The following is a 12,131-nucleotide window of genomic DNA, read 5'->3' as shown; positions in this document are numbered from 1 at the left end:
GGACTAGTAGTACTTTCGATGTGCACCACATGTTGCCTCCACTTGAATCTAATCCGCCAGCACAAGCTATTTAATCATCATCATAGTCATTACCACCAACAGTATTTATTTAATCAGCACTAACACTAGCTAATAATAATCATCATAGTCATTACCACCAACACTAGCTATTTTATCGTCATAGTAATAGTGTAGCACATCATCATCCTCAAACTCATTTCTAGCTAGCTAATCACTCCTGCTGCTCTCTCTTAGGTAAAATAACATAAAACACGTATAGCTCTCCTCCTCGATCAAACTGGAGCATGCAGATGAACCTGTCTCCTAATCGTGGGTAGCGCATCTGTTTCCTGCCCCCTAGTACTTCTCTGCGCTCCCCCATCACATATTTGGTCCAGTCTTGCACTATTAAGCATCCATCGCTAATCTTGAATGCACTAAAGTAATCTGTAGGATATCTTGGTCGTAAGCTGATAATACTCATGGTACCTTTAGTCTCGATCCCATAAGGCACAACATTCATCGGGAGTCCCTGTTGAAGAACATCGTACGGTAACATACTTAGCAAAGAAGTTTAGCTTCAAAAATAATGTATGGAAAAGATGCATTGATGACAAATAGTAAAAATCTTACCATCCTTCCTAAATAGATGTGACCGTAGTTCATTACGAACACTATTGGTCGCACATTTTCAGTACTAACATTTCTAAATGCAGGAAGAAAATTTGTCTTGACAGTATCAAGATCCTCAAGCCATGAAACATAATGACTGAGCTCCTCGCAGTTGAGTTCAGCCCCAGGACAGTATACGGTCCTGTCTACCAAGCGTTGGACATGTTTGCTTGCACCGAAATAAGCTGACAATACAAATTAGTTGTCAACTATTTTTGAATAAACAATATCAAAGACATAAATATGGTTGAGAAACTTACATAATGGTATAACTGGAGGTGTCTGCACATTGACCCAGATGTCGGTATTACCTTCAATATCATCTTCTGGACGAATATCAAAGGTGATAACCATATCAGGCTCAAATGCATAAGTCTTGCATAGTGCTCGCCATGTTTTGCATCCAAAATAGGTGTAGTCGTCTGAATTGTATAACTTTGCATGGAAATATAACCATGCTCGGTCTTCAAGTAAACTTTTTTTTCCTCCATACTATGACTGAAACCTATCTTATCCAATACAAAAACTCTTGCATGGCAGGGGATACGCTAGTAGAATAGTAAAAAAAATATAAGTTGAAGAAAATGAAGCAGATGTCATGCTTAATTACGAAAAAAAGACTTGTCATTGTGACTTACTGTATCCACTTCGAAGTTCTCGTCCAGCTTGATGCTGAAGCGCCTATCATCATCTAGGAAGATTCCGTCGCATAGGCCGCGCTCGTCTTCGCAGTATTTGCAAATACCGAAATCCTTTTCGTCGTCAGACATTTCCTATGTTCATAGTTAAAACATTAATTGAAAATCGATCGAAGACAACTACCAAGATACTCAACACACAAATCCGGGGCACTCGATATTTCCTACATATTCTGGCACAAGTCATGCCAAAATTCGCAGAAAAATCCGGCATGACCTTTGCTAAAATAGGACATATCGAGCGCCTGAAATTTGCCGGAACGGAAATGAATCAACACTCCGGCAAAACATAGGCCACTCGAAGGTGTAACCTGCAAACATGACCGGCCACTTGGATATTGAGCAACACAAGATATACATTTCAAAATATCTTATAGGACTCAAATTAGCATGCATTCAATAAGCAAAAGTAAATCATCTCATGCGTCAGTACATCGTCGAATATTATCACTAGTACATCACGAATAGTGTCATACATATAACATCACTAATACAACTAAAACTCTAGCACACGACGGGTATCGGCGCGGGCGGTGGACACCCACAGAGAAGGCACCATCACGGGATCATAGCTCCAGTGAGATCCCCGGAGAACCTGCCAGGTATTGGAGAACAGCCTGTGCTCCAACGCAAACAAGTAGCGACGGACGTGCGCCTCCTCCTCACTGACACGGTGACACACCACCTCCGTAGAGTCCTCGAGCCTCTGGATCGTCACTGGCCCACGCGACCGCCACCAAAGAAGGTTCGGGTCAACGACAGGCTAGCTCCTCACCAACCTACGCCCCCCGGTAGGTAGCGCCTCCCAGTACCACCCCGACGGAGCCCAGTCCCGGACATGGCCGATCTGGTCAAGCAGGTGTCGTCCTCCGCCGACTCGACGACGAGGATGCGGGATAGGCATCGTCCACGTCGAGGCGGGAAAAATTGCTTTAACTAAAAAATCACCTAATTAGTACCTAGTTCTTACTAACTAGTTCTTACTAACTAAATAGAAGAAGGTCAAATTTTACTCGTTTTATTATGCATTACACTAGTGTTTATTCATCGTCTAAGAAAACATCACCTAAGAAAAAATCCCAGCCGCATCTGTATCCAATTCATTTCCACCCATAGATGAACCCTAACTAATTTGATGCAACTAAAATTTTAAGAACCCTATCTAGGCAGAGGTAGGGGAGGGGGAGGAGCAGGCGTGCTCACCTCGGGTGCCTGCGGCGAGAGAGGGGCAGGCGGCGTCAAGGTCGGGCTTGGGGCTCGGGCGCACGATGGAGGGCGGCGTCGAGGTCGGGGCCAGGGGCGGCATCCGGGGCGGCGTTGAGGTCGGGGGCGGGGTGGCGTTGAACCCAGGGTCGGGGCGGCGTAGAGGGTGTGCGGAGAGCGCGCGGTGACCGACGGGCGACGGCGGCAGCGAGAGAGGAGGAGTACGATTTGGGGGGAAGTGGCCGTGGGGGAAGGACAAACGCGGTGGTTAAGTCAGAAGTAGCAGTAGCGCGTTCCGGAAAGCGCGCTACTGCTACAATAGCTACAGCGCGTTCTGGTATACGCGCTACTGCTACTACTTTCTCCTTTTTCCCTTTTTTCATTTATTTTTCTTCACATTTTATTTTTTTCCCTTTCACCTTCTTCTATTTCTTTCATTTTCAATTACCTTTCTATTTGCTTTTCATTTAATTTTATATCCTTTAGTAGTAGCAAGTTTAGGGAAAAATGCGCTGCTACAAATAAAGTAGCAGTAGCGCTGTTCCATACAGATTGCTACTGCTATGTGTACCATATCGGCTAAGCCGTGAGAATTTTAGTAGTAACATGTATGCAGCAAGACGCGCTACTGCTACGAAGTTATCTGCAGCGCGGTTTCCACAGGCGCTGCTGCTACTTAGCACCAGCGTGCTTTTTTGACCCACGCTACTGCTAAAATTCTGTGTATAAGGTTTTCCCTAGTAGTGTGAAAGTGGGAGCAATTAGCTAGAGTAGCTCCGTGTAGAGCATTGTAGACATAGCATATTTGCAAAATACATACGGCTCTGAATGTGACAGACCCTTGACTAAACTTCTCTCACGAGCAAAACATGATCATACCTTAGTACTCTTTGGGTGTTAATCACATAGCGATGTGAACTAGATTATTGACTCTAGTAAACCCTTTGGGTGTTGGTCACATGACGATGTGAACTATGGGTGTTTATCATATACAGATATGAATATTGGTGTTAAATCACATGATGATGTGAACTAGATTATTAACTCTAGTGCAGGTGGGAGACTCAAGGAAATATGCCCTAGAGGTAATAATAAAGTTATTATTTATTTCCTTATTTCATGATATTATTCATGCTAGAATTGTATTAACCGGGAACATAAAATACATGTGTGAATACATAGACAAACATAGTGTCACTAGTATGCCTCTACTTGACTAGCTCGTTAATGAAAGATGGTTAAGTTTCCTAACCATAGACATGAGTTGTCATTTGATTAAAAGGATCACATCATCAGGAGAATGATGTGGTTGACTTGACCCATTCCGTTAGCTTATAACTTGATCATTTAGTATGTTGCTATTGCTTTCTTCATGACTTATACATACTCCTATGACTATGAGATTATGTAACTCCCACTTACCGGAGGAACACTTTATGTGCTACCAAACGTCACAACGTAACTGGGTGATTATAAAGGTGCTCTACAGGTGTCTCTGAAGGTACTTGTTGAGTTGATGTATTTCGAGATTAGGATTTGTCACTCCGATTGACGGAGAGGTATCTTTGGGCCCTCTCGGCAATGCACATCACTATAAGCCTTGCAAGCAATACGACTAATGAGTTAGTTGCGGGATGATGCATTACATAACGAGTAAAGAGACTTGCCGGTAATGAGATTGAACTAGGTATTGAGATACCGACGATCGAATCTTGGGAAAGTAACATACGATGACAAAGGGAACAACGTATGTTGTTATGCGGTTCGATAGATAAAGATCTTCATAGAATATGTAGGAGCCAATATGGGCATCCAGGTTCCGCTATTGGTTATTGACCAGAGAGATGTCTCAGTCATGTCTACATAGTTCTCGAACCCATAGGGTCCGCACGCTTAACGTTCATTGACGATATAGTATTATATGATTTATGTATGTTGGTGACCGAATGTTGTTCGGAGTCCCAAATGAAATCACGGACATGACGAAGAGCTTCGGAATGGTCCGGAGATAAAGATTGATATATTGGATAATAGTGTTTGGTCTCCAGAAGGGTTCCGGAATTCACCGGAAGGGGTTTCGGATGTGTCCCGAAATGTTTGGGTACGAGAGCACTTTATTTGGGCCAAAGGGGAAATCCCACAAGGTTTTTGGAAAGCGCAAAAGGAAGTTTTGTGGAGTCCAGGGGCCAGACGCCAGGGTCGTTGGCGTCAGGGTCCAGACGCCGGGAACCCTGGCGTCTGGCCCTAGAGTCCGAGAAGGACTCTTGCCTTTCGGGTGAAACCGACTTTGTGGAGGCTTTTACTCCAAGTTTCGACCCCAAGGCTCAACATATAAATAGAGGGGCAGGGCTAGCACCAAAGAGACATCAAGAAACACCAAGCCGTGTGCTGGCAACCCCGTCCCCTCTAGTTTATCATCCGTCATAGTTTCCGTAGTGCTTAGGCGAAGCCCTGCGGAGATTGTTCTTCACCAACACCGTCATCACATCGTCGTGCTGCCGGCACTCATCTACTACTTCGCCCGTCTTGCTGGATCAAGAAGGCGAGGACGTCATCGAGCTGAACGTGTGCTGAACGCGGAGGTGTCGTACGTTCGATACTTGATCGAGGCAGATCGTGAAGGTGTACGACTACATCAACCGCGTTGATAAATGCTTCCGCTTAGCGATCTTCAAGGGTATGAAGATACACTCTCCTCTCTTGTTGCTATGCATCACCATGATCTTGCATGTGCGTAGGATGTTTTTTGAAATTACTACGTTCCCCAACAATAATAGCATGGAACAATCAAAAATTATAGATACGCTGGAGACGTATCAAGCATCCCCAAGCTTAATTCCTACTCGTCCTCGAGTAGGTAAATGATAAAAATAGAATTTTTTATGTGGAATGCTACCTAGCATATTTCTCAATGTAATTTTCTTTATTGTGGCATGAATGTTCAGATCCAAAAGATTCAAGATAAAAGTTTAATATTGACATAAAAATAGTAATACTTCAAGCATACTAACAAAGTAATCACGTATTATCAAAATAACATAGCCAAATAAAGTTTATCCCTACAAAATCATATAGTTAGGCCATGCTTCATTTTTGTCACACAAAATGCTCCCATCATGCACAACCTCGGTTTCAGCCAAGCAATTGGTTCATACTTTTTAACGCGCTTTAGCTTTTTCAACCCTCACGCAATACATGAGCGTAAGCCATGGATATAACACTATGGGTGGAGTAGAGTATGATGATAGGGATTGTGTGAGAAGACAAAAAAGGGAGAAAGTTTCACATTGACGCAGCTAATCAACGGGCCATGGAGATGCCCATCAATTGATGTCAATGCGAGGAGTAGGGATTGCCATGCAACGGATGCACTAGAGCTATAAATGTATGAAAGCTCAACAAAAGAAACTAAGTGGGTGTGCATCCAACTTGCTTGCTCATGAAGACCTAGGGCATTTTGAGGAAGCCCGTCATTGGAATATACAAGCCAAGTTCTATAATAAAAAATTCCCACTAGTATATGAAAGTGACAACATAGGAGACTCTATATCATGAAGATCATGGTGCTACTTTGAAGCACAAGTGTGGAAAAAGGATAGTAACATTGTCCCTTCTCTCTTTTTCTCTCATTTTTTATTTTTATTTCTCTTTTTTTTTATTTTGATGGGCTTCTTTGGCCTTTTTTTTATTTGGGCTTTTTTGGCCTCTATTATTTTTCATAAAGTCCGGAGTCTCATCCCGACTTGTGGGGGAATCATAGTCTCCATCATCCTTTCCTCACTTGGGACAATGCTCTAATAATGAAGATCATCACACTTTTATTTATTTACAACTCAAGAATTACAACTCGATACTTAGAACAAAATATGAATCTATGTGAATGCCTCCGGCGGTGTACCGGGATATGCAATGAATCTTGAGCGACATGTATGAAAGAATTATAAAGGTGGCCTTGCCAAAAATACGATGTCAACTACATGATCATGCAAAAGCAATATGACAATGATGGAGCGTGTCATGATAAACGGAACGGTGGAAAGTTGCATGGCAATATATCTCGGAATGGCTATGGAAATGCCATAATAGGTAGGTATGGTGGCTGTTTTGAGGAAGATATAAGGTGGTTTATGTGTGATAGAGCGTATCATATCACGGGGTTTGGATGCACCAGTGAAGTTTGCACCAACTCTCAAGGTCAGAAAGGGCAATGCACGGTACAGTAGAGGCTAGCAAATGTGGAAGGGTAAGAGTGCGTATAATCCATGGACTCACATTAGTCATAAAGAACTCATATACTTATTGAAAAAGTTTATTAGCCCTCGAAGCAAATTACTACTATGCATGCTCCTAGGGGAAGGGTTGGTAGGAGTTAACCATCGCACGATCCCAACCTCCACTCATAAGGAAGGCAATCAAAGAACACCCCATGCTTCAAATTTGTCACACAATGTTTACCATATGTGCATGCTACGGTACTTGCCAACTTTAACACAAGTATTTCTCAATTTCATAATTACCCAACTAGCATGACTCTAACATTACCACCTTTATATCTCAAAACAGTTATCAAGTATCAAATTGATCATAGTGTTTAATGCACTCTACATGATAGTTTTTATTATACCCAACTTGGATTCCCATCATATTAGGACTAATTTTATAACCAAAGCAAATACCATGTTTTTCTAAAATACTCTCAAAATAATATAAGTGAAGCATGAGAGATCAATAATTTCTACAAAATAAAACCACCGTCGTGCTCTAAAAAGATATAAGTGAAACACTAGAGCAAAATTATCTAGCTCGAAAGATATAAGTGAAGCACATAGAGTATTCTAATAAATTCCGATTCATGTGTGTCTCCCCCAAAAGGTGTGTACAGCAAGGATGATTGTGGTAAACTAAAAAACAAAGACTAAAATCATACAAGACGCTCCAAGCAAAACACATATCATGTGGTGAATAAAAATATAGCCTCAAGTAAAGTTACCGATAGACGAAGACGAAAGAGGGGATGCCTTCCAGGGCATCCCCAAGCTTAGGCTTTTCGTTGTACTTGAATTTTACCTTGGGGTGCCTTGGGCATCCCCAAGCTTTGGCTCTTGCCACTCCTTATTCCATAATCCATCAAATCTTTACCATAAACTTGAAAACTTCACAACACAAAACTCAACAGAAAATCTTGTAAGCTTTGTTAGTGCAAGAAAGCAAACCACCACCTTAAGGTACTGTAATGAACTCATTATTTATTTATATTGGTGTTAAACCTACTTTATTCCAACTTCTCTATGGTTCATACCCCCCGATACTAGCCATAGATTCATCAAAATAAGCAAACAACACACGAAAAACAGAATCTGTCAAAAACAGAACAGTCTGTAGTAATCTGTAACTTCCGAATACTTCTAGAACCCGAAAAATTCTAACAAAATAGAAAGTCCTATTAAATTTGTCTATTAATCTACTTCCAACAGAATCAACTGAAAATCACGTTTCTGTAATTTATTAAAATTATTCTAGTGCGTGCAAAAGTTTCTGTTTTCAGCAAGATCAAATTAACTATCACCCAAGATGATCCTATAGGTTCTACTTGGCACAAACACTAATTAAAACATAAAACCACATCTAAACAGAAGCTAGATGAATTATTTATTACTAAACAGGAACAGAAAGCAAGGAACAAAAATAAAATTGGGTTGCCTCCCAACAAGCGCTATCGTTTAATGCCCCTAGCTAGGCATAAGATTTCAACGATGCCCACACGAAAGATAATAATTGAAACACAAAGAGAGCATCATGAAACATGTGACAAACACATTAAAGTCTAGCATACTTCCTATGCATAGGCATTTTATAAGCAAATAAATGATCAAGGCAAGCAAAAACTACCATATGCAAGGAAGAAGAGAGAAACAATAGCAATCTCAACATAACGAGAGGTAATTTAGTAACATGAAAATTTCTACAACCATATTTTCCTCTCTCATAATAATTACATGTAGGATCATAAGAAAATTCAACAATATAGCTATCACAAAACATATTCTTAACATGACCCACATGTATGCAAAGTTAACACTCTTCCAAAATAGTGGGATTAACATTAACTAAAGTCATGACCTCTCCAAACACACTTTTATCAAAAACTTCATAAGATTGAACATCCTCCAAATATGTTCTCTAAAGTTCACTCTCTTCCAAAACCACTTTCAATATTATTGCAAACATTATTATCAATCTCATATTCATCATGGGGCTTAAATAAATTTTCAAGATCATAAGAAGAATCACCCCAATCATGATCATTGCAACAAGTAGTAGACATAGCAAAACTAGCATCCCCAATCTTAGGGTTTTGCATATTATTAGCACAATTGACATCAAGAGAATTTATAATAACATCATTGCGATCATGCTTTTCATTGAAGGAACTATCAAGTATGGGTGCAATAGCAACGATCTCATGTTTAACATAAGGGACTATAGCAAATTCATCTTCATAAATATTGGCATCATGGCCACAAGAATAGCAAGCATCATGTTCATCAAGGGATATTTCAATCAAATAATCGGAATCATAATTATCTATAGATTCATGCATATCATTATTTTCTTCCAAAGCAATGGTCATTATCTCAATAAATTCCTTAACATATGCATTATGAGCATAGTTTTCATAGCAATATTTAAGTATGTTGGAATTTTCAGATTTGTAGAGAGTAATATCATACTTTTCAATCAAAGAAGCAACTTCATGAGCACCCTTAAAATAGACAAGTTCTTCGATTTGTTCGATATCATAGTAACTATAAACACCCTTTCCATAAGAAGATAAGATTTCATTATCATTAAACTCACATAGGTAGGGAAGGTATTTTTTAGGGTTCTTAGAGCAACAAGTAAAATCATAAATTTGACAAAGATTCCAAGCATAGCATAGCAAACTATTTATTTGATACCATAAGAGTTTCCCCTTTTCAGACAAACGATGACGCACAAAATGAGCATGCTCATCTAAAGATCTTCCCTCAACTAAACTAGTTGGGGTTTCAGCACGAGCACAAATAGATCGAAGATGATCCAAGTAGAACACATTAAGTGGATCCATATTAATAGATTTTTAGCAAGCAAAGATGCAAGCAAATAGAAGGCACATGGAAACACAAACAAAAAGACATACGTGAAGAATGTGAAGAAAGGCAAAGGTTTTCGAAAATCATTTTAGAAGTGGGGGAGAGGAAAACAAGAGGCAAATGTCAAATAATGTAATGCGAGGGATAAGAGTTTGTGATGGGTACTTGGTATGTCTTGACTTGTGCATAGACTCCCAGACAACGGCGCCAGAAATCCTTCTTGCTACCTCTTGAGCATGCATTGGTTTTCCCTTGAATAGGAAAGGGTGATGCAACAAAGTAGCATAAGTATCTCCCTCACTTTTGAGAACCAAGGTATCAAACCAGTAGGAGGCTACACACAAACAAATAAGAACCTTGCAACCAACGTGATAAAGGGGTTGTCAATCCCTTGACGGCCACTTGCAAAAGTGAGATCTAATAGAGATAATAATAAGATAAATATTTTTGGTATTTTTATGATATAGACTGGAAAGTAGAGATTGCAAAATAAAATAGATCGGAAACTTATATGATGGAAAAGAGACCCGAGGGCCATAGGTTTCACTAGTGGCTTCTCTCAATATAGCATAAGTATTATGGTGGGTGAACAAATTACTGTCGAGCAATTGATAGAAAAGTGCATAGTTATGAGAATATCTAGGCATGATCATGTATATAGGCATCATGTCCGCGACAAGTAGATCGAAACGATTCTGCATCTACTTCTATTACTCCACACATCGACCGCTATCCAGCATGCATCTAGAGTATTAAGTTCATAAGAACAGAGTAACGCATTAGGCAAGATGACATGATGTAGAGGGATAAACTCAAGAAATATGATATAAACCCCATCTTTTTATCCTCAATGGCAACAATACAATATGTGCCTTGCTGCCCCTGCTGTCACTGGGAAAGGACACCACAAGATTGAACCCAAAGCTAAGCACTTCTCCCATTGCAAGAAAGATCAATCTAGTAGGCCAAACCAAACTGATAATTCGAAGAGACTTGCAAAGATAACCAATCATACATAAAATAATTCAAAAGAGATTCAAATATTGTTCATAGATAATCTTGATCATAAACCCACAATTCATTGGATCTCGACAGACACACCACAAAAAGAATTACATCGAATAGATCTCCAAGAAGATCAAGGAGAACTTTGTATTGAGATCCAAAGAGAGATAAGAAGCCATCTAGCTAATAACTATGGACACGAAGGTCTGTGGTAAACTACTCACACTTCATCGGAGAGGCTATGGTGTTGATGTAGAAGCCCTCCGTGATTGATTCCCCCTCTGGCGGAGCGGTGGAAAGGCCCCAAGATGGGATCTCACGGGTACATAAGGTTGCGGCGGTGGAAATAGGGTTTCGTGGTGCTCCTGGATGTTTTCAGGGTATATGAGTATATATATAGGCGAAGGAAGTCGGTCAGGGGAGCCACAAGGGGCCCACAAGGGTGGGGGCGCGCCTCCCTACCTCGTGGTCGCCTCGTTTCTTTCTTGAGGTCCACTCCAAGTCTCCTGGATTGCGTTTGTTCCAAAAATAACTCTCCCGAAGGTTTCATTCCGTTTGGACTCCGTTTGATATTCCTTTTCTGTGAAACACTGAAATAGGCGAAAAACAACAATTTGGGTTGGGCCTCCGGTTAATAGGTTAGTCCCAAAAATAATATAAAAGTGCTTAGTAAAGCCCATTAAACATCCAAAACAGGTAATATAATAGCATGGAACAATCAAAAATTATAGATACGTTGGAGACGTATCACCCATGACATCTTTCGGCCCATATGAGGCCCTTTGTAACTCTTGGCCCATTAACGACCCGTGGTGAAACTGGCCCGTAATGAATAGTGTATCGCTTTATACCCATTAACGGCACATTATTCCACTGGCCCGTTTCCAGCCTGTGTTATCTTTAGGCCTTCACAGGGTCCATTTATTCTTGGGCTCATTTCCAGCATTCGATTACTTACGGCCCGTTACTGGCCTTTTCTGCTTGTGGGCCGAATTCAGCCCGTGGTTACAGTCGGCCCATTTGTGGCCCGTTAATCCGTTGGGCCGTTTTCATAGCGTCATCAAATATGGCCGATTAATGACATCCTGTTATGGTCGGCCCATGAACGGACGATTCCAACTCTAGCCCATTTACGACCCATAATGCGGTCTGTATTGGCCCGTGTTTGGCCAATCGATCATACGACCCGTAGAAGGCCCATTGATGATACGACCCGTAGAAAGCCCATTGGTTCTATGGCCCGTAGAGGGCCCATTGTTTCTACGGTCCGTATAAGGCCCATTATTTCGACGGCCCGTAGGAGGGCCATGGTTATTATGGCCTAGTTTTAAAAAATAGGTTATTGTGGCCACTAGCAAACCATGGAAAAAGAACTGCACTGGCTACAAGAAAACAAATAAAGAAGACAACAAGGAAATAA

Source organism: Triticum dicoccoides, chromosome 5B, assembly GCF_002162155.2.
Source record: "Triticum dicoccoides isolate Atlit2015 ecotype Zavitan chromosome 5B, WEW_v2.0, whole genome shotgun sequence".
In the NCBI taxonomy this organism is placed as follows: domain Eukaryota; kingdom Viridiplantae; phylum Streptophyta; class Magnoliopsida; order Poales; family Poaceae; genus Triticum; species Triticum dicoccoides.
Note: the sequence above shows the minus strand (reverse complement) of the source record.